At 36.5% G+C, this 24,074-nt stretch overlaps 1 pseudogene; it reads right to left on the reverse strand.

Annotated features, from left to right (window-relative positions):
* The window catches only part of LOC109700041 (NEDD8-conjugating enzyme UBE2F pseudogene), a 45,394-nt pseudogene extending 41,610 nt beyond the window's left edge, over window positions 1-3,784 (reverse strand).
* Window positions 3,785-24,074: the final 20,290 nt, after the last annotated feature.

Here is a 24,074-nt window from a genome sequence, read left to right on the forward strand (position 1 = left end):
CTGCAATTGAAAAACTCAGAAAGGAAATCTTCAGGTTCAGACAGTTTCACTGGGGAGTTCTCACAAGCACTAATTTCATACGATTTCTTTTGGAAAATAGGAGAGGAGGAGCGTTTCCCAAATAATGTTACTCTTTTGTTGCCAAAAACAGAGACAATCTAAAAAAAATAAATTTATGGACCAACAACTCTCAAAAATCTAGATACAAAAATTACCAGCAAATCCAATGCTCAAATTTATACTAAGATTTATCTGCTATAACCTGTAAAATTTATTACAGTTATGTAAGGCCTTTAAACACTCAAAAATCAATCAATGTAATTCACCACAGTAACACATTACAGAATAAAAATATGATCATATCAATCATGGAGAATAAGTATTTGCCAATATCCAAAACTCACTCATTATTTTAAAAATATTCAGTAGTTTAAAAATCAAGGGGAACTAACTCAGAAATAGACTCAGCAAATATGCTCAACTGCTTGTTTACAGAGGAGCAGAATTAATTCACTGGAAGAAGGCGAAACTTTTCAGCAAATGATGCAGGAGCACTCAGATATCTGTAGCCTTCCCTCGCCCCCCAAAAAGACCTAAAATTCACACCTGTATTAAATGTATCCCAAATTATTCCCAGTCTTAAATTTAAAATGTAAATCTATAAAAAGCTATTAGAATAAAACAGGAAAAAACATTGAAGATTTAGGTCGAATTCTTTAACTCAAAACACTGAATTGTCAATTTTTAAAATATTTTTCTTAGCATACATTAATTGTATAAAATAATGGGTTACATTATGACATTTTCATACATGCATATAATGTACTTCGATCATATTTACCCTCCTACTACTCCCACTTATTCCCCTTTCTCCTTCTTCTGGCTCCCTTCCTTCTCTTCCCTTTCTGCTTTCATGTCTTTTTTCCATTTTTCACTATAAATTTTTCCATACTGCTTAAAAATGCCAATACATGCACCAGTTAGGTTTTGATAAGTTTATATTTAAAAAACTGAAGAAAAATATTTGGTTAATGAAATGTTAGGACTGTCTCTTATGTAAATTTATGTTTGCATGAGTACCATAATAAGCCTTTCACCAAAGCAAATCACATATCCTTCCTAGGCCTGCTGCTTTATGTCAGCAAAGTGCACTAATACTGTCCTGGGATGGAAGGAGAGTCAAGAAAAAAGGCCTGTGCTTCTCCTTTGTGTCAAAACCAGGACTGAGATGTAGGAAAAGTCACAAGGTAAAGAAAGAACAAAAGTTCAGCAGAAGCAAAAACAGAGTCTAGGGCCACCCTGAAAGTATAAACCCCAGCATTCCCATCCATCAGAGGTCATAGACAACTTGGTGAAGGCATTGAACTCCTACAGGCCCAGGCATGGTTGTTCAAACTCATTTCATTTGAATCTCAAAAAGCAGCATTTCTTAGTCAACCACTATATAATAGCTACATGACTGGTCTGCATCACTGTGTTTACTTATAGATAGAGTTGGATGATTTGACCAAAAATTACACATCCAGAGTTCTCAAAAATTTTCCCTGATATTGTCCATTGAAAGGTTTTATCTAAATTAGCTTTATAGTAAAAAGTTACAATAAAAGAATAATGTTTCTTAGATACCAGTTACTTAAAGCACCCATGCCACTATTTATAACACATCAGCAGCCATTTGCAAATCCAGAAGGGGAAAGCACTGTGAGCTGAACCCTTGATGACAAATCCTGTGCCCAATCCCATGACAGTAGCAGTGAGTAAGACAGATGACTTAGAGCTCTCATACATTAAGATTTTTCCCCATTAGCTATTTATAGGGAAATCTTTTAAAAATGTATATGCTTAAAAGTTTAAAGTGTGCTACTCAAGACAATACGTTGACAAATGGATATGCTGTAGGCTACTTGGTTCTTTTACTTCAGAGTTAATCTTATTACCAAAGGTTACAGAAAATATAGAATGTTTCAAGTTCCTGGTCCAAACTCTAAAATAAAAAGAAAAAATTTTTCTAGATTAAAAAAATGATAGTAGCCAAAAATCCTTAAATGAAGCAAAAAAAAAATTGCCTAACAAAAAATGTAACAGTAATTGAAAATACAGTTGTAACAGGGATCCAGTTATATCAAGGAGCAGTATTTGGAGATACAGGAACACTATTTAGATTAAATGGAAGACATGACAAGAAAAACACCAAAAGGGGAGACAGCCTATATGGGCACTTTGACTATCTTTGTTTCATGGCCTCTTCTTGGAGCAACCTTAGAAGTAGCACAATAATGAAGAAGTTACTGTGGTAACCATATTGGAATTCTATCTGTCCCATTATTTAGTTCTTTCGATCTCACCTGATAGATAAGGTGCACAAATGGATGAGCTGAGATAGAGAGGGACTTTATAGCCATTAAAAGACATTTTAATTTGTTGTCAAATCCTTAGTTCATCCTGGACAACGCACTTAGAGCCTATGCATGCCTGACAGTAAGGAAAAATAGAACAGACCAGATCTTGCATGATCATGGGCCATCGCTCTTATGAGTCATTGAGTTCAGTCCTATTTCTTTAAGCCAAGAGCACCATCATCCACTTGGCTCTCAGTCAAAGAGGCCAGAACTTCTTGCCTACTACTGATATTTATTTGTAATGACTGGCCTTTTCTTTTCCCTATAACAAAATTGATGCAGGAAAAGTTGGGAATATTTCAATTTTTGCAGATCATATTTCTTGAACCTGTGGAACAAAGTGCCCTATACTAACAATGCAAGACACCCAAGTATTCTGAAGTTCTAAATTTCTTTTCAATTTTTTTGAGTTGAAGCTTTATTCTCCCTTTGTCTTTATCATATGTGAAGAACATAGAAAAACTAAGGGAAAACAAATCCGCAAAGGACAGCAGTGATATTGACTCTTCAATTTTACTAGTAAGCCTAAAAGACTAACCACCTTTAATACATATACTATATACAGATCCTAATTCAGCTGACCCTCCTCAGTGTTTTCACTGTCTTCAAGGAATTTATACTGCATTAACCAACATAACAATTTAATTGTTCAGCAATGCAGAAGACTGCAGAGAAGAGTAAAGAGAAAGAAACAAGAAACAGCACTGGAAACAGAAGACAATGATCTATGAGCCATTTTTTGGCAGGGTACTATTACCCCTACTAAGACTGGCTCTGCTCTATAAAACACTATTTAGAAACTATGGCATGATGTGAAGAAGATTTAGTGTTATAAAAGAAATACTGAAAATAAATAAATATAGCAAAAAGATGGGCATTCTAGTGCCACTTAACTTCAAACGAGTGACCTTGGGCAACTCATTGGACTTTGTATGCCTTAATTTCCTTATCTACCAAAGGAATTATTTCTAAGCTCCATAAAAAGGGAATATACTTCTTTAAGTATTAAGGGTCAAAATTTTTTAAATATATTTTGGAAATGGTAATACATTGAGTAAATATTGTTGCCTTTAGAACTTTCTTATGTTTAGTATTTTGCAAAAATAATTTTTGTGAAAACAATGAAGCATCTTAAGCTTGAGATATTTTTAAAGTAAACTATTGCCAGCTTGTTTGAAGATTTAATAATTTGAAATAAAAGTCTGAGAGATAGTCATTATTCAGGAACTCTTACAGTTTTGCCTACCTTCCATACCTTTAATAATGTCAACTTCAGAAAAAAGCTAGGAGCCATATTACCTCTGAAAATCATTTGTCGACTGTAAGGCAATACTAAATGTTGATGCTACGTCAAGGTGGTAGAAATTCCACGATGCTGCCGCCATTGGGTTCCTAGGCTTACTGTGTACATTTCTTTATTTTTAGTGACAATGGAATCTCAATGTTAAATTCAAATACATTTCTGAATTGAGCAATTCATGTGGGTGTTCCTGCTTTGCTTTTAGAAATTTTGGTAGGTCCACATAGAATCTAAGATACTTCAACAGTTTTCTTCATACACACTACTGGTTCTGATGTTAACTGAAGAAGCTATCCATTGTCACTCATGTAGCTCTGGATGAATGAGTTTTAATTTGACCCTCAAGAGTCAGTCTAGCCAAATAATAACAATGAAAATGCATGAGAACAGCAATTTCAACCTGGCTATTTCACAGACAAGCTTATTTTATGCATCAATAACAAATAAATCAAGAAATTGGATGGACTTGCTGAATGTCTTTCACTGCTCTAAGTAAATCCATCTAGCTAGCGTAACAAGCAGTTCTGAAGATTGGAGTGTAAGCAGAGAAGAAATATTGATTGATTGCTTTATTTAGAGTAGAACTGTAACACCACCTATGCAGAGAATTTAGCATATCTAGCTAGGCAATACCATCTTGTTGCTATAAACCTAACTGCAGGGTAGATTAGACACTACTGTGTGGAGTCTGGTCTCATAACTTAAAGTCATCTGTAATAGTATAACAGCTTCTATGGAAAGCATTAACTTTGGTAAGATGCAGGGCACTTCTGGCTGGTGCACTAGAATTCCATAATGGCACACTGCAGGGTAGCCAAGCATCTATGGGAATGTCAAAATCTACATGTAGGAGTCAGTTGTTTTTCAATCAACCCTGGAGACATGTAAAGAATAGGAATGTCTTACACAAGAAAGACCTACATTTCAAACTCATACTCCATCTGGAGACACCTTCTAAAACAACCTTCTGTTTCCCCATCAGCAATTCTTCATCTTCTTGTTGTAGTAATTGTTTCCCAGGTATCAAAACTACAAAGAAGCCCAATCCCATGGTCTGAGAACCAATAGATGTCATACTGAAAAGAAAAGCATATAGAGGAATTCAAAGAACAATACCTGACTGTAGATAGCAACACCCCTGCACTAGCAGAGAACCATGCTTAAGTTCTTTTCTCATGACAGACAGTGTTTTAAAACTCCTGGTACCATTTCCCAAATGTACATTGCTCATGCAGGCACTCTTCAGAAAGTGTAAGGCCTGGGAAACAGACTTTAAGAGGAAAAATAAAAAATTCATGTGATTGGTTATCTGATAGAAAGTAAGCTATCCTAAGTAATTTAGTTAACTGCTGACATTCAGAGAGGGATAAATTCCAGAAACTTTGTATATCTACAAATTAATACCCAACACTAGAACTGATACGTCTTTCTACAGAGTGAAGTGAGTTATATCTGGAAAAAGAACTCCAGTGAGTCCAGTGACCTCTTCAATCCCTTCAAAGGGGGTCACTTGGACAGTTGCAGCCAGTGAAGAAGACTACAGGAACATCCATATGGAGGGTGGCCAGCTGGACTGGGATCCTAGTTAAGCAACTTGCACTGTACAGCCACCTTGCAATACACAGGATTCATACCACTCCTTCAGAAAAATGAAAATTGCTACCGATCCTGGACCCCAAGGAGGGTCACTTGAAAATGTGGCTGTTCGAGTTTATTTTATTATCATGCAAAAACCTTATGGGAATTTTTATCAGAAGAAAGTTGTCTGTTCTCACAAATCACTTGATCTAATCAATGGTAATGTGATTCAGAAGAATAGAATTATTGGTTATATTTGATTTAAAAAATCAAAGGAAAGTATTTTGGTATATTTGTATTATAATCAAATGAAAGTAGCAGTTTGATAACTTTAAAAGAAGAATATACATTATTAAAATATCAGAATAGAATTATTTTTAAAGTTTGGCTTATAAGTACCTAGATATAACGCCTTTCTATGAAGCTGGTATTTATCTAACTTTTCCTCTGCAGTCGCTTTTCTGTAGCAACCTCATCACTAAACACCATCTTTAAACACAACTCCCACCCTGAAGGACTACAAAAACAGGTAACACAGTTCACTCATGATTCACAGAGCTTCCAGTGATATCAAAGAAGGTGAGAGCTGTTCTTAGGTCGTTTTGCACTTGTCTGGGACATCTCCTTGCTCTGACAGGTCCCTCTACCTCTTCCATGACATACATACTATCTTAGCTGGATCCCACATGACTAGAATATGAGCCCTCCCCCAGACCAGGGACTTTCTGTTGTTTATCTTCATGCCTCTGAGCCTCACTTGACAGGGCATCTCACACAGAAGGTCACAGGACATGTTTTCTACTTAAATTGAATAATGAAGGGAGCAAGTCTTTGACTAAGTGGCAATTTCTAGCAACTCATACTTTCCCACGTTTTCTCATCAGAGGCTCCAAGAAGCATAACCAACCCTTAGTAGCAGCTTATAAGAGTTTTCTGGACGAAAAGGAAAGTGAAAAGGAGGTTTGAACAGGAGGAGCTTTCTGTTCTACCCAGCGATGCCTAGAGGCAAACTAAGTACTCACTGTGAGATGCTGAAATGGGAATAGTTTATTGCCTAGTAAAACAGAAAAAAAAAAAAGAAAGAAAGAAAGAAAAAATGAGCCCGATTACTCTCATTTCTTACAGTACAGTGTGAAAAGAAATTGAATAAATAACCTTGATGCCCAAATCACTAGGCATCATCTTGAAATGATTGAGTGAAAAGAGAGTTCTCAGAAAAGGTTTTCTAAAATGGGTCAGTTTAAGCAGCTTGTTTCCTCAAGCAAAACTACAAATTTTTGATTTATAAAGTATGAGTAGTTGTAGAATGGTGTTTGAAAAGGCTACTTATACTCATCCAGGCAGGGAAGCTGATTATAGCAGCTGGTTGTTTTTCTAGAGAAAATGCCACCTCCAGCATGCTGGGCTTGCCTAGTTACACAGGAAACTGCTTTTCCCCCTTAGTGAAAAGGAAAGAAAAATCAGTTCTGTTAAGCCTTCCTTCTCCCCATATCAGAGAATAAAGATCTAGAAGGTTGGCAAAGCTCATCTGCCAAGGGTTGAGGTGGGACAACACGAGATGACTGGCAAGTCCTGTCCTTCTCGCAGTGGCCATTGTGGTGCTGGCTTTGACTCTCATGGCAAAAGTGTCACACCCCAGGCAGTTTTATCCCTGGCTTCTGTCTTGCACCACAGATGAGGACAGACTCTCTGTGCCTGATACAGATTTTTCTAGCAGTAAGTTTCCTATCCTTTTCTATTTGGATTGCCAATTCCCTTTCTGCTCAAAGCATGTCACAGGTTCATTTTCAAAACCAAAGAGAAGGGTGCAAGCCACTTACTTGAAAAGGAGATTTTGATATACAATTTCCCCCATTTTATATGGTTTCAAGGTTCCATAAAAACCCAAAAAAGCATTTTTATTGTTTTAACTGTATTTTGTAAATGAGAAAAAAATTGGTTTTAAAGTCTACTTTGAAATTGTCAGAAGCAAAAAACTGAAAGTAAGTAAATAAAATCAACCTAATGAAGGACAAATTAATGAGATTTCAGAAAATCTGGTTCTACTTTTTTAAACAGCTCCAGCCAAAAAAAATACAAATTCAAGTATACAGCCTACAAAATTCAAATCATTTAGCCGATGACAATTCTTTATTAAAAATAATTAAGACCTGAAGACTAAAGTCTGGGAAGAGGACTGTTTCTTCCACAGTGAAGACAAGTTTCTAAGGTAAACATCAGCCATTCATATGCAAAATGCTACTGAAAATTTATTTGGACAACCTTTACATCCACAGAATTAAGAAAGCATCATCAATGCTCCCTTCCATGAGGGATTAAATGCTATCGGAATTGTCACCTGCTATAAACAACTAGAAAACTAGGCAGATTATATGAAACAAATGTTATTAGAGAGTGGAGAGCAGGAATGGAGGTCAGCGATTCCTGAGAGAAGAGAGAAAATGAGACATCCCTACAATGACCACAGCTTACTGTCTGGAAAATTTTTAGGACCAAAACAGAGTGAGGTAGACAACAAAGAGGCTGGCGATCTCTAGGTGTTGAACAAATAGGGTTTGGAAGTTGGAGAAGCAGAGTGTCTACAATTTGCAGAACAAAAAAATGGGGAAGCAATGCTGGTGAAACAGCCAACCTACGATCTTCAGAAATGTTCACTGAAATCATCTGCACATGCAGAAGGTAAATCTCCAAAATGCCAGAGAAAGAGCCAGAAAGAATAAGAATGAAAAATTAACAAAGAAAAGGCAGGAGAAAAAATGAGGCAAACAAGAAACAAGATGGTATACTGCAACCAATGCTTATTAATAACTGTGATTAGTATAAATGGTATAAATCTAACAAAGAGGCAGAAATAATAAAATATAACTTTAAAAATTATAGCTATGTTCTCTCCTCATCAACCTAGCTTTAAATTAAAGGCTCAGTTAAGTTAAATGGGAAAGATAGCATGAAAAGGAATCCAAAGTGGCCATGTCAGACAAAATAGAGTTCAGAATGCAGAGCATTGTCCAAAATTAGGAGTGATACCTTATGGTAATGTTGAAGTCAGTTCATTAGAATCCTAAAAGTGTATATTCCCAATAACAAATATTTAAAATACATGAGGCAAAAATCAACAGATCAGAAGGGAGATGAATCCAAAATTATAGCTAGATATGTCAATAACATTTTCTCTGTAACTGATAAAAACAAGTCGAGATGAAAGTATTGAAGACCTGAGGAATAGCACTGTTAATTAGCTTAAGTAAACTAAAGAATACATCTCCTCCAAAACAGAATATACATTCTTTCTAACTATATGTGAACATTCATCAAGAAATACCATGTGTCAGACAATCAAACAAGTCTGAACAAATTTAAATATATTGGTATCACACAAAGTATGTTCCTTGTCCACCATAAGATTAAGCTAGAAACAGGAAAGATATCTGGAAAACCCTGAATTATTTGGAAATTAAATAACATATTTCATTTCTCCTTCTCTCAAAAGTCAAAAAAACCCCAGAAAGTCAATGAGAAAATATTTTAAACTAAGTAATAATTAACATGTAACATGTTATTAGTTGTGGGATACAACAATAGCAATTTGGGGGGAATTTATAGCATTACACATGCTAATAATTAATAAATATTAAATGATAAAGAGAAACATTCTTAAAATAATTATCTAAGAAATTAAATTCAAAGTTGTCAGAAAGAATGAAATAATCAGTGTAACCAAAATCTGGTTATCTAAAAAATCAAAAGATGTAAGAACTAGTATTAGAAATAGATGAAGCAACTACTGATTCTATAGACATTAAAAGAATAAGAAAAAAGTTAGAAAATAAAATGATTTTCTTTTTGAGAAAGAAAAAGAAAATCATACAATCATTTATGTAGAAAATCCTAAGAAATGTAGAAAAGTGATCAGAACTAATAAATTCATTTTTCAAGGTGAAGGATCATCATAAGCTAGGCATGAAAACAACAATTATTAATATAAATATATTTACAAGCAATTAGAAATTGGTTTTTTAAAGAAGCAATGACATATAATAGCATTAGAACTGAAGTGCTTGAAGAGAAGTTTACTATAAGGTAAGACCTGTCTACTACAAAAACAAAACATTACTAAGAGGGACTAAAAAGGGCTTATATTAAGCAGGAGATATGCCCTGCTAATGGGTTAAAAAGACTCAGTTTTGGTAAGATACAAATTCTCACTAAATTGATCTCTGAATTCAACACAAACAAAATAAAAATCTCAGAAGGATTTAGGTGGAAATTGACAAGAATGGATTGGAGACATTGCTTGAGTGGTAGAATGCCCACCTAGTAAGCCCAGAGCCCTGAGTTCAAACCTTAATGCCACCAAAAAGAAAAAAAAATTGACAAGCTAACTCTAAAATTGGATACAGAACTGAAAAAGACTTAGAATGATCAAATCTATTTTTAAAAGAATTTAGAAAAAACTTAAATAAAGAATTTAGTAATTTTAGGCTAGGGATATAGCTCAGAGATAGAGCAGTTGTCTGGCATGCACAAAGCCCTGGGTTCAATTTCAGCACACAAAAAATAATTTTAAAACTTGTTACAGTAAGCAAGATAATGTGATGTGAGTGTAAGGCCAGGTATAGAGAACCCAGGAACAAAATAGAGTCCAAAAATAATGCATATCTATGATCAACTGATTGTCAACAAAAAAATGCAAGAGCAGTTGAGTAGAAAATGATACACATTTCAACAGAGAGTCATATGCAAAATAATTAATTATATCTTCTGACTTTATACAAACATTATCTCAAAATGAGTCATAAGCCCACATGTACAGTTTCTAGAAGGCACTAGCCTTGGGCTAGGGCAGAGATTTTTCTAGGACACAAAAAGCACAAACTGAAAGAACAAAAATGATAAGTTGAACTTCATAATATTTGCTAAATTGTTCTTCCAAATATACTGTCAAGAAATGAAAAGTTAAGCCACAGACTTGGAAGAAATATTGATAAAGAATTTACACCCAAAGTATCTAAAGAATTCATCATCTAATTAATAAGAAAACAAACAATCCAATAAGAACTGGACAAGACCACATGAAGCCTCTTAAAAGAGTGTGCTAACGGTATAAAAGTCCATAAATAGTGCTTAGTATTAGGGAAATACTTCATTAAGGAAATATAAAAACTACTACATACCCACTAAAGTGGCTAAAATTAAACAGACTAAACCTACCAAGTGTTGATGGAGATATGGACTAACTGAACTTCCTTATATTGCTGCAATGTACACATAAAATAAAGATTTCTGGTCGGGCATGGTAGCTTGTGCCTGTAATCCCAGCTACTCCAGAGGTGGAGCTACCAGGATCATCATTACAGGCCAGCCATAGCAAAAATTAGTGAGATATTTTCAAATGCTATAACATTAACTTACATTAAAATTGGAGTACTTTGGCTGGGTGTGGCGTCTCAAGCCTGTAATCCTAGCTACTCAGGAGGCAGAGATCAGAAGGATCAAGGTTCAAGGCCTGCCCAGACAAAAACTTCACGAGACACCATTTTGTCAAGTAAAAGCTGAATATGGTGGTAGTCCTGTCATGTCAGCTATGTAGGAAGTATAAGTAGGAGGAACCCAGTCCAGGCTGACTTGGGCATGAAGTGAGAACCTATCTCAAAAATAACCAAAGCAAAAAGAGCTGGAGGCATGGTTCAAGTAGTAGAGTGCACAAGGTCCTGAGTTCAAAACCCAAGACTGCCAAAAGAAAAAAAAGAAAAAGTAATGTACTTTGTAGAAACTGAAAGTTTCTTAACTAACTGACATATTTCAGAGCACACGTTAATGTGACTTATTAAATGCTTTGACATACCTACACAAATGTCAGTGCTTGCCACTTTCAGTACCTCATTTGAATTATAATGTTATTTAGAACATTCTAATATTTTTATAATCAGTGTCATTGGTTTTATATACAAGCATAATGAAAATACCATTGAGATCATATGTTTACCTTTTTGCAATTTTGCTTCTAGACTTTTTTTTGTCAAAATTGGAAAAATATGTATTGATAGGAATAGATTTTCCCTACTTTTCTTTCAAATTCATTGCAATCAATTTGATTTCCTCATCAATCTGAGAATTAAACTTCAGGGAATGACCTTATAAACAGATCACAGAATTAGGACACTGAGAATAAGCTGGCGACATTTCCAGGTAATCAAGCCCATTAAAAATGTGGTATTTGAATGTGTGATGTGAAGAATAAATCACCTTCAAAGGTACCTTTCAAGACTTCAAATATCTGGGACTGAGTAGGAAAAGGGGAACCTGGAAAGTCTAAATCTTGATCACCTTAGGGTGGCCTTTCTTTACGTATGTTCTCCAGAATGTTTAAATACACACAACACCAAGAGCTCATTATCGTATCAATTACGACAGTATTGACTTAAACAAAGTACAACTTCATGAATCGTCAACATGCTAATCTGCTGTGGTTCTCTTGGAGAACGACACATGTTAAATAGGATGTCCCCAAACCATTAGATATGAATGCTTTTACCGCAGGGCAGCTACTGGCACATATATTTGAAAAGCAAACTGGACACACTGGCTCAAAGCAGTGTTTGTTTTCCCCAGAACCCTTTCCTTAAATATGTGAGCACAGTTCTTTAAACCACATCTCACTTAATCTTTTACTGGGTATGTTGCTTCATTTGTTCTGCTTAGTAAATGCTAGAAATAAATAGTTATTTGCTGCTTGTTTTGTAACAGTCTCTCAAAGTATTTATTTGTATATGCATATGCATGTTCATGTAACTTGTTTTTAATAAATAATTACAAGTGTGTACATATATTTTAGCCAATTTTAAATGACTAACTTATTCTTAAAATCTAGGCAAAGCTAGTGTGATTTATATCAGACAGGCATACCCACTGATCCATGGGTTTCTTGCATTTCTGGATGTCTTAAGACCAGAGATCTGGGTAGCTTTTTTCAGCATATCCTCTGAAGGATGTTCTCATAGCAACAATCTTAGAAGGTACCACATCTTCACTTTTGGCACAGGATCAATTTGTTTACAATCCAGGAGAGAAAGACCATGCCCCTTTTCAGGCAAAGGTAGAGCAGGTTTGCTAGCAGCCCCCTTTGACAGAGTGGCTCCTGAACTCAGGGTTCCTCAGTCATGAGACAAACCTACTGCATATGGAGTGTGGACCCAGACTGCTTCATCTCATGCCCCTGGGTCTCAAAGTACAAAGAAAACACTGTGCATATGAATTTCATGCTTCTTGATGGGCCATGGGTAATAATACCTCTGTCTCTGACCCAGGAGTCTCATATCTTCTCCAAGTAGCCATGAAACTGTGACAAGTAAACTTATTTAGCTTGCAAATAGGATAAAACCTCTGACTGCTCATAGTTCTTGACAGCTGTAACATTTACACTGAGATGACATTTTCAGGTAAATATCTTCCCATGTAGCAGGAAAGGTTTGAAGATGTCAGTGGAGGATTGAATGACACAAAACAGGAAGTTGTAAGGAGACTTAGTTTTGCTGAAATAACCAAATGTATAGCATTGGTCCTCAGGGGTTGCCAAAGGAAAACACAACAAAAATGTCAGAAAGAATATGATAGAGGCGGAATTTCAGAACACAGTATTTTGATGTCATGGTTCAAATGTACCCTCTGCACAATGTATGGGACTTAAAAACAGAAGAGGGTGGCAAGAAGTCAGAATCTGGAGTTAGGTCTACAAGAAAGCATGCAGAAATCTAAGGTAGTTCTACATGTAAGCTACAGTATGCCTTTATTTTGAATGCCCTGGCATGTTGAAAATATATGTTTCATGCTTGTAATTCTAAAATGGAATGAAGAATTAGAAAGGTGTTCTATAGCAATAAATTGCAGTGCACAAAATTCCAGAAAAATAAATGTCCTGGAATTAGATACGCTTGTATGGTCTATATTCATGCTAAAACAATCACCTAAAAGGGGGCATTCTTGCATCATTTTTAATTTATTTTATTCTTTAAAACAAAACCCTCAAATCTCAAACCTTTGGATTTGGATTATTATAAGTCTCTTATTATTAATTTATTATTTAATGCTGTACTAGACAGAGTACTAGTTCCATAAACACCTATGTTTTAATTCTCAGAAACTAAAATATGTGAAAAACACAGCCAAAGGAACTTGCAGATGTAATCAAGGTTCCAAACCTTACAACTGGATGATGATCCTAGATTTTCTGGGTGGACATATGTAAATACGTGAATCCTTAAAATGAAGCAGAGATGATTTTTCCAGCTAGAGGCAGGAGAGATGCATCAGAGGGGAAGCCAGAGATTTGTAGCAGAAGAGAGACTCGAACCACTGTTTCTGAAGCATCTCTGCATGAACTGCACAAGACGCAATCAGGGATCTCTAGGAGCCAAGACGGGCTCCCAACTGACAGTCAGAATGGAAATGGAGTCCTCAGTCTTCCAACCACATGGAACTGAATTCAGTCAACAACCGGCATGAGCTTAGCAGTGAGTTGATCCCCACAGTCTTTAAAAGGACCAGCTTTAGGACACTTTAAGCAGAGGAGCCAGTTAATCCATTCTATCTGGACTTGTGACCTGTAGAATAATGAGATCATAAATGAGTCGTGATTTAAGGGTTAAATTTATGGTTACTTGTTATGGCAGAAATAGTACAAGTACAACTCGTCCTCTACAGCCACTGGTGGTCAATCTGTAGAAAGCTTGTATTTGGGGATTTAGCACTGCTGACCCAGTAAGCAGTCCATGCAAATGTTACTGGTTTTTAATTCACGTCAGTTATTTGCCTACAGACATTAATGAAATAACACGATGAATAATTGAAACTTTGCTATTTGATGCCTTTTCAATTATTCAGTAACAAAAGGGAATAACAATATCACTGACAGTTTAAATAAATACTCTTTCCTGAATTTATTTGACTCACACTATGACCATAATGTCAAGGCTATCACAATAGACAGGAGAGATTGGAAAATTTTCTTGGAATTATTCTTTTAGTCATCAAACACAAGGTCATTGTGGGTTAGCACAGCAGACAGGTTAATATTTGCATCTTGACCAGCAAATGACCTCTTCTTCTAAAAGGATCTTTCTTGTTACTTCTGAGCTAAGAAAGGTAACTTCTCTGAGAATAAAATTGTTTGACAAGTACATATTGTACAGTGATCATGCTTTGGAAAGGTGGTAATAAGCTGATCATAAGTTATATACAGAAAGCTTCTGAACAAACTCTAAGAATTCTAGTAAAGAACAGCAATGAGAAGAAGGGTCTCTGTAGGGCATGGTGAGTGATTTGGAATGATTGCATTTACTTGTTTGATGGTTCTGAGTTAATACTCCAGGTCTTAGGTCTTCATAACACTTAGCTGTAGCTTTTCACTTGACATTATAGTACAGTTGCTGAGAGGAACAAATTACTAGTTACACCATTGCAAATATGTGTAGTTCAGAAGCAAAAGATCCTATCTATATTCAATACTTTGACATTACGATCCTCAACAACAACCAAGGTAGAAAAAGGTGTTGCTATCTCCCTAGAAAAAGTTCTAGAAGAACAGGACTCTGTGGCAAACACTGAGCCTCTGCCAGGAGAACGTTCACTCTGACAATAAAGAACGTTATCTCATTTATAACCTATGGACTCCAATGAAGGGATACCAGGGAAATTTAGGGGAAGATAAAAGTTATTTTCCTACTGAGTCAAAGTTTATTTTTAAAATTACACCAAGACAGCAGTAAAGGGCAAACTCAGAGTGGAGCTTTAAGGCTAAATGTCATGTAAGCTTTCTTCCTATCTGCAAGAAGGACAACATCAAAATCATCTCGGGCAGATAAAAACTTTTCTTATTTGAAAAGGTCCTCCAGAAAAGGGAATTTCATAGTGTCTTATGGCAATTCAACCAATATAACATTTTTAGAATATTTCTTTTTATATATCATTCATCTTCTCAAAACTACTCCTTGTTGAAAAACCATTCAATAAATATTTATTATGCACCTACTATGGTCTCATTCTTTCTTTTTTACTATAGCTTTACTTTGCTATGGTTCTGTTTTAGTGCAGAATATTTAAAAATGAAGAGAACCACATCAATGATTGGGAAAAACACAGGATGGAAATAAAGATTTTATTACTTCCAGGTCCTGGGAGGGTACAGAGGTCAGGGAGCACAGGGAGGGAGAAAGGCAGGGGGACGCTTGGACCAGTGTCTTTTGGGTCAAGGTATCTATCTAAACAGGATTCTCACAGGGAATTTTAATTAGCAATTTTATTTATGTTTTTCAGAAGTGTGGAAATATTCTTATCAAAGTAGAATTCAAATCATGAAACCTTCAATAGGAAGATGATTTGAAACTGATTAACGGATACAGACTATAAGGGGTAAAGATTTAGGAAGCTGACAGCATCAAACAAAGCAAAAACTATTCGAAATACTAGGAAAATTAGACCTGGAAAAAATATAAGGCCACAAAAAATTTTTAAAAATATAGTATGCTTGAATTCATTGAAGGACAAACAGGATATACTTTAAGAAGTGGTTCTGTCGTTGACATAAAAGGTGACCATTCTTTAAAACAAGCAAGTTCCAAGAGGTCACATGGTTACTACAAGGTGGTTACTGTGACATCTCTGCATGTGGGGCGTGAGGACAGCAAGACCAGCCAAGATGCTGCATCTAGCTGTCCCACAGGGAAGGAGTCATCAGGAAGCACAAGTATAAGGCAGATAGATCAGGATGGGCCACATTAAGGAAGGAGGTATGAAACTGAAATCTGTGTCAGGGGTGATATGGAGGCCTGCTTCTGACAGAAGCACCATAGAATCATAAGCATTTGGGGCCAGGCAAGATGGTACACCCCTGTAATCCCAGCCATGCAGGAAGCAGAGATCTAGAGATCATAGTTAATGGCCAGTGCAAGATAGTAAGACCCCATCTCAACCAATAAGCCAGGCATGGGTAGTGGCATGTCTGTAGTCTCAGCTACACAAAAGGTACAGGTAGGAGTATCATAGTCCAAAGTTGGCCCAGACAAAAGCTCGACACCCTATCTGTAAAAATAACTAAAGCAAAAATGGGATGGAGGAAAATGGCTCAAGTGGAGAGTGCCTGCTTAGCAAACAGGAGGCTCTGATTTCAAACCCCAGTGCTGCTAAGGAAAACAATTATAAGCATTCACCACAGATTCACATATCAAAATTTCACCCATTTAAAATGTACAAATCAATGATTTTAATATGTACATACAGTTGTGCAGCCATTATCCACAATCTGTTTAGAAGACTTTCTTCTCTCCAAAAAGAACCCCCATCCATTATCACTCTCCTGTCCTCCCCTCCTCTAACCCCAACAGCCATTAATTTTCTACCTCCATAGATTTATTTTTAATTATACATACACATATATGTAAATCACACAAGATATTAATTTGCATGACTCAATTTATTCACTTAGTATAATGGTTTTTGAGGTTCATCCATGTTATACATGTCAGCATTTCATTGCTATTTACAGCTGAGTAACATTCCAGTGTACAAATACACCACATTTTAGTTAGCCACTCATCAATTTATGGACATTTGGACTGTTTCCACTTTTGAGCTTTTATGAATAATGCTGCTGTAATCATTCATGTGCAAGTTTTGTGTGCACACACTTTCATTTCTTTTGAATACATATCTAGCAGTGGAATGATGGATTATATGGTATGGTTAACATTTTGAGGGACTGCCAATCTGTTTTCTGAAGTGGCTGCACAATTTTATACTTCACTAGCAGTGTCCTATATATCCTCTTTAACACTTTGGCTATTGTCCATCTTTTTTATTACAGCCATCCTAGTAGATACGAAATAGTATCTCACTGTGATATTAATTTATGTGTGGGGTGGTACTGGGGTTTGAACTCAGGGCCTACACCTTAAGTCACTCCACCAGCCCTATTTTTCTGAAGGGTTTTTTTCAAGATAGGGTTTTTTTTCAAGATAGGGTCTTGCACACTATTTGCCTAGGCTGGCTTTGAACCATGATCCTCCTGATCTCTGCCTCCTGAGTAGCTAGGATCACAGGCATGAGCCACCAGTGCACACCTAATTTATATTTTTAATGAACAAATATGTTGATTACCCTTTCATGTGCTTAGTAGACAATTTATCTATCTCTTTTGGAGAACTTTCTACTGGAATACCTTGTCCACTTGCTAATTAGTTACTCATCTCTTTATTGTTGAGTTGGAATAGTTGTTTATATGTGCTGAATATACAAATACCATACTAGATATAAAATTTAAAAATATTTCTCCCATTCTGTGGGTTGTATTTTTCACTTTCTTGATGGTATAATTTTCAGCACGAAAGTTCTTCATTTTGGTGCATTGTAATTTATCTATTTTTACTTTTATATTTACTGCTTCAAAGTAATCTTTATTATTTTATTTAAACATGAATGTGCAAGTGCCTTTATTGTAACCTGACTTACATTCCTTCGGGTATATCCCTAGAAGTGGAATTGCTGGATCTCCATTTTTAATTTGCCATGTGGGTTTCTGGTATATTAGCGAAGAAATCATTGCCAACTCAATGTCATACAGATTCACCCTTGTTTTCTTTGAAGAATCTCCTAGATTTACCTCTGATATTTAAGTCCTTTATGTGGTTTTTTTGGTTTTTTTTCTTCTATTATTCATATGTGCATACAAGCCTTGGTTCATTTCTCCCCCTGCCCCCACCCCCCTTTATGTGTTTTAAATTAATTTTATGCATTGTATAAAGAAAAGATGACCTTAATTCATTAGCATATGAATATCCATGCACCACTTTCTAGAAAGACTGTTTTTTCCACCTTGAACTATTTTGAAAACCTTATCAAAATGAGTTCATCATGAATGTAAGAATTGATATCTGTATTCTTAGCCTCACTCCTTTGACCAGTATGTATATTTGCAAAATCACTCTATCTTGATTATGGTAACTGCAGTAAATTTTGAAATTGGGAAATATGTGTTCACTAACATTGGTTTTCTTTTTCAAGATAGTTTCGACTATTCTAAGTTCCTTGAGATTTGATATGAATTTTAGGATCACCTTGTAAATTACTGCAAAAAACAAGACAGCTAGGATTTTGATAAGAATTGTACTGAATTAGTAGATCAAGTTGAGGAGTATTGCCATTTGAACAATACTAAGTGTTCTTATTCATGAATAGAGAATATCTTTCCATTCTATTAGATCTTCTTTAATTTATTTTGACAATGTTTTGGCAAAATAAAATTTTGACAATTTATTCAATGCATAAATTGCATTTCTTTTGTTACATTGTTTTACTTCAATTGCCATAAATATTTAGAGCTATTCATTATTTCCTGTAATAATTACTTAAATGATCAGTGCCATGGATTTATGGTCATTGTCCCTACTTTACCAGGCATTTTGAACTATGTCTGAAAATTCTTTAAAGACATAAATTATTTTTCTATTGACTTTTATCTCTCACAGTGCCCAGTTTAAAGTATAAGGTACTCTGCAAGAAGTCAGTTTAGAAGATCTGAATGGATATTTTTTTTACTAGCAGTAAATTTTTGTGGATTATTGGAATAGGTAGTGGACATGAAAATTGAAACAACATGCTAAGAGATACGGGAGCAGAGTGACCCTAGAAGTAGTCACTAAAGACAAAATATTCAAGAATCCCTTTGAATATCAGCTGTACATCTCATTCCATAGTTCATAAATTTCATTATTCCCTCCAGAAACCCAGACAACCATGATGTTCAAGAGTTTAGGCACAAGAGGCCTTTTAGAGGCCAACAGGGACTATGAATTTATTATATAAAAGATAAGGTAGCACACTACACTTTGATCTTTTTCATTTATCTGCTCTTTATTACAACTACTCAACTCTGCCACTGCAAACATAAACCAATGCATATGGCTACATTCCAACAAAACTTTGTTATGAAAGCAGGTCGTAGACCAGATTTGCCCAACATGTTGCAGTTAAAAGCCCCTGGCTACTGACTACGTACCTAGATGTGACTCATTTGAAGTTAAAGTGCCTGGAACATAATGTTATCCTCACAGACAGATAGAACAATTTGCCATGGGCAGGGAATGATGCGGCCAAGAAACATCTTTCCCACGGTTAGAGTCTAGAGTTAGCGGGAACACAACTCCACCAGACTCTCAGAAGAGCAAGAAGATGATGGCGTGCACCAACTCTATACCTTTGCCAATCACTCACTCCTCAAGAGGGAGGGTCACAGGAGGGCAGCCAGAGAGTGAGAGATACAAAAGCCCAAGCTTACTGACCTAGTCTTCCCAGGGTGCCGTAACAGACTATAACAGACCTGAATAGAAATTCGTTTTCTCACAGTTCTACAGTTTATAGGTCTAAGATAAAAGTGTGACCAAGGGCTGGCTGAGTGGCTCAGATGTTAGAGCACCTGCCTAGTAAGTGTGTAGGCCCTGAGTTCAAACCCCAGTACTGCCAAAAAGAAAAAGGAAAAAAGAAAGTGTTAACAGGATTGGTTTCCTCTGAGAGCTCTCTTCTTGGCTTGTGGATGGCTCTCTTCTTCCTGGGTCTTCACATACTCTTCCTTCTGTAATTTTCTGTATCCAAATTTCCTCTTCTTATATAAGGACAACAGTCATATTTGTTTAGAGCACACCCTAATAAGCTCATTTTAATTTAAATATCTCTTTAAAGGTCCTGTTTCCAAGAAATCACATGATAGTAAGACTTCAACAGGTGAGTTTGGGAGAGGGATACAATTCAGCCCATACCAGCTTCTCTCAAAGGCAAAATTAATTCTATAACCAACACCTAAATCCCCCTTTTCCTTTCATATCACCAGTCCCTGAACCTGTACTGCTCACTTCCCTCTCAGGGCCACTACCAGCTAATTATGTAGGATCCAGATTTCTTACTTGCAATGTTCACCAAAGGATTAAAACAAAATCTGAAGATTTTTATAGGTTTAAAGGAAAACATAGTAATCATTTCTTTCCCTCTTTCAGAACCTAGATCTTGTTTGGAGATACTTTGTTTCTCTCTGACAGGCCAGTGTGTAAATGGTGGATCAAAAAAATGATTTGTCTACTTTATTAGCAACTATAACTAACATTAACATAGAAATGTATGATCAAAAACTGCATCAACATATCTCACTGCTTTGATTCCAGTGGTATTATATCTTTAATTTACAACAAAGATGAGTTTTGCAACTAGTTTTACAACTACAGAGAGCCAGAGTTCTGGCTCCTGAAGAGGTGGTTGGCTCCTGACATTGCTCAGAAAGTACAAACTACTGTCTCTCTATTTTGAATGAAGGTGAAGACATGACATTTCTGATTGTGAAAGGAAATAAGGCTGCAGGGTAGACTTGCCCCAAGAGAGAAGCACAGATCTGATCCTAGGAGAAGGGAGAAAAGATAAGGTGAGTGGTTGATTTGGTGTTCAGAAACACCAAACTCCAACCTTATGGAGGAAATCTGTGCTTTCCTTGCCCCTTCCTGCCTCCACTGTGCTGGTGGCCACCAAACAAAAGTCTAAAGTGTTAGCTTAGAGAAAGAGGTGAAAGGAAAGACATGCAGTGCTACCCAGGCCTCCCTCACACCAATTTCCAAGAGGAAAGATGGCAGGAGGATATCACAAGACATGACTGCTGTCATGGTGTGCCTATCTCACAGGAGAGCTGTTTCAGATATTCCCATAGGATTTTTCTTAATCCACTGCCTGTGTATAACAGGTGTGAGTAGGGTATGATCTGCCTGCAACCTGTTACAGAAGAAATGGTCTGCGGGGGATAAACCTAAGGAAAAATGCTCACATCAAAATATTTTGTGTTGAAAAGAAATTGTACACTCCTTCCCCCTGTCCTTTATTTTCTAAAGGGCATGTTACTTAAATCGTTCCAACCAAGGCTGTGCAGAGCAAGATCTTCAAAGGGCCTTCTATGCGGCCCTTGGGAGACAATGCCAAAACACATTAGATTTTGAAGCTGTAATTTGAAAAAATGTTAAATTCAGACCCCACAGTTTCCTTTAGTAAACTCCATGGCATTATTTCTCATTATACTTTCTCTTGGCACAATATATATTCCCACTCTCGTTTTCACCCTTTGGATAGCAGTCAAAAGTTATTGTGTCTCTCCAATTCATCACTTAGCTAAGACACAGACAGCATAGAGTTATTTCAGCCACTTTCTTCAGGCTCAGATCCTTAATATGACCTCTTTATTATTCCCAGAATTCCTCTGGGTCAGGATCTGAAAGTTGGGAGGTATTAAAAAACGTCATCTTAGTCCAGCCACCAGTTGACATCTACATCCTATCTACACAGCAGACTGATAAAAGGACCACCAAATGGCCACTCACCTTCAGGAAACTCAATGCCTTATGAATTAAACCTCCTGTATTTGAAAAACAAAGAGATTTTCTTACCACTTGGGGTTCAGGGAGGGGAATTCTGTGGTTTCCAACACTTCTATGTTCTGAAAGTCAAAGAGAAGTCTACCTTTTACACAGACAGCCAATCCAACATTGAAAACAACTTCGAAGGTCCTTGAATGGGCCCAAGACTCCAATTCAGGTCAGGAAATAAGGGCATTCATCATTTTAACTATGAAGTAAGCAACTAATGTACCTACCTATGTATAAGCTTGACTAGAAAACACAAAGAAAAAGAAGTGCCAGTTCCTGATGTAACTCCAGACTCCTCAATGCTTTCTTCCCATCATGTCTTGCTTGTTCTTCCAGAAGACCTCTTATTTTACATTTTTCCCATCACTTACCTACAATATTTCCCTTAAGTCCCTATTAGGTGATTGGTGAAGAAATCTACCATGCTAATTTGGGCTAATATGTGAATATAACACAGTGACTTAGCTTTTTCTAATAGCATCATTATATTATATCAGACTTAATATTTAACATAAATAAATATGCAATTCTGCATGCATCAAGTGAGCTAGAGTTCAAAAGGAATGAGATCTTGATATTTGGAAAGTGCTTTTGACTCTTAAAAAATGGGTAGTTGCAGACCAGGCACAGTGGCTCATGCCAGGTATACCAGCTACTTGAGAGGCAGAGATAGGAGGATCACAGTTCAAGGACAGCCCGGGCAAAAAAAATTAATGATACTGCATCTCAAGATAAGAGCTGAACGTGATGATTCACACCTCTAATTCCAGCTATTTCAGAGCAATAGGCATCAGGATCACAGTTCCAATCTGGCCCAGGAAAAAAGTATGAGACCTTATGTGAAAAAAACTAAAGCGAAAAAAGGCTGGGGGCATGGCTTATGTGTTAGAGCACTTGCCTAACAACTGGGAGGTTCTGAGCTCAAAACGCCAGTACCACAAAAAAACTAGAGTAGTTATTACCAGAGGTTAGAAAAGACAGGGGAGAGGGAAATGGAGCAAAGATATCTTAAAGGTACAGGAATGCAATTGAATAGGATGAAGCACTTCTAATATTCTGTAGCACAATAAAGTAATTATTGTTGACAACAATTAATTGTGTGTTTCAAAATAGCTAATAGAAAGGATCTTGAATGCTCCCAACACAAAGAAATGATAAGTGCTTGCAGTGATGGATGTATCAATTAAACCAATCTGTTACACATTATATTACATGTATTAAAACAGCACACTGTACCCCAGAAATATATATAATTATTATGTGCTAGCTAGAAATTATTGTATTTGTCTAGCCTCTGGTCAGCAATAAAAACTCCTAGCAATATGTTTCAGGTTCTAAAATAAACCAACATTTCAAAGCTGAAAGAATTGCTTATGATATTTGTTCTGGAAGAAGCTGAAAATTGGCTCTGCCAAACTGCATTTGCATCTGGGAAGCAGGAGGCTTCTGTAAACACTCATGGGTTCGAGGGAAGAAAACTCTTGACTGGTTTTTTGCATTCATTTCTAGAAATGAGTGTTCATCATATGGATGGAGGGACCCATTAGCCTGCTCTCTCCATCAAGAGAGGACCCCTGAGTGATGGAAGCTAACGGTCTCCTAGGAAGGAAATACCACTGCTTCCTGTGGTTACTTTTGCCAGGTCAGCTCTGAGCATAAGACAACTGGGCTGGGGATGGAGCTCAATCATACAACATTTGCCGAGCATGTGGGAAGCCCTGGGGACCATCCCCAGTTCTGAAAAAAAAAAATAACGAAGTTAAATAGTGTATCAGCTGAAGGGAGCATGGCTCAAGTGATACAGCACTTGCTTGGCAATTTCAAGACCCTGACTTCAAATTTCATACTGGAAATAATTAGAAAAATTAATTAATCAAAAAACAGTTTGTCTCCCTGTCCCTGTTGCCCTAATTCCAACCCCTCTGAATATCCCTATCTTTATTATTCCAATAATGGCATCTTCACTGTTCTGACTCCACCAGTTTAAACCTTGACAAGACAGCTCTGACCTGCCCAAAGAACTCCAGCAGTTTCATTTGGTTTCAGAATGAAAGCCAGACTCTCACCTGGTAAGCCAGATTCTTTATGAGTCATCTTCAGTCTACCTGTCTGGATTGACTTCTCTTCATAAATTCTCTGATTTAAGCAAAGCTGACCATTGTACCTACCTCCCCCACACAAATGTTTCACCCAGCCCTTGGTGTGCTGCCTACTTGGTGTGCCATTTGCCATCTGCTTCCAAATGAGTCTGTTCCACCTGCTCACATGGTCTAAACTAAGGTCCCCATGATGATCTCTTTGTTCTAAACCCTCAGGGAATTGGGTTTTAGTTTCTTTCTTAGAATATTTAGGTAA

The sequence above is a fragment of the Castor canadensis genome, chromosome 1 (assembly GCF_047511655.1).
Source record: "Castor canadensis chromosome 1, mCasCan1.hap1v2, whole genome shotgun sequence".
NCBI lineage: Eukaryota > Metazoa > Chordata > Mammalia > Rodentia > Castoridae > Castor > Castor canadensis.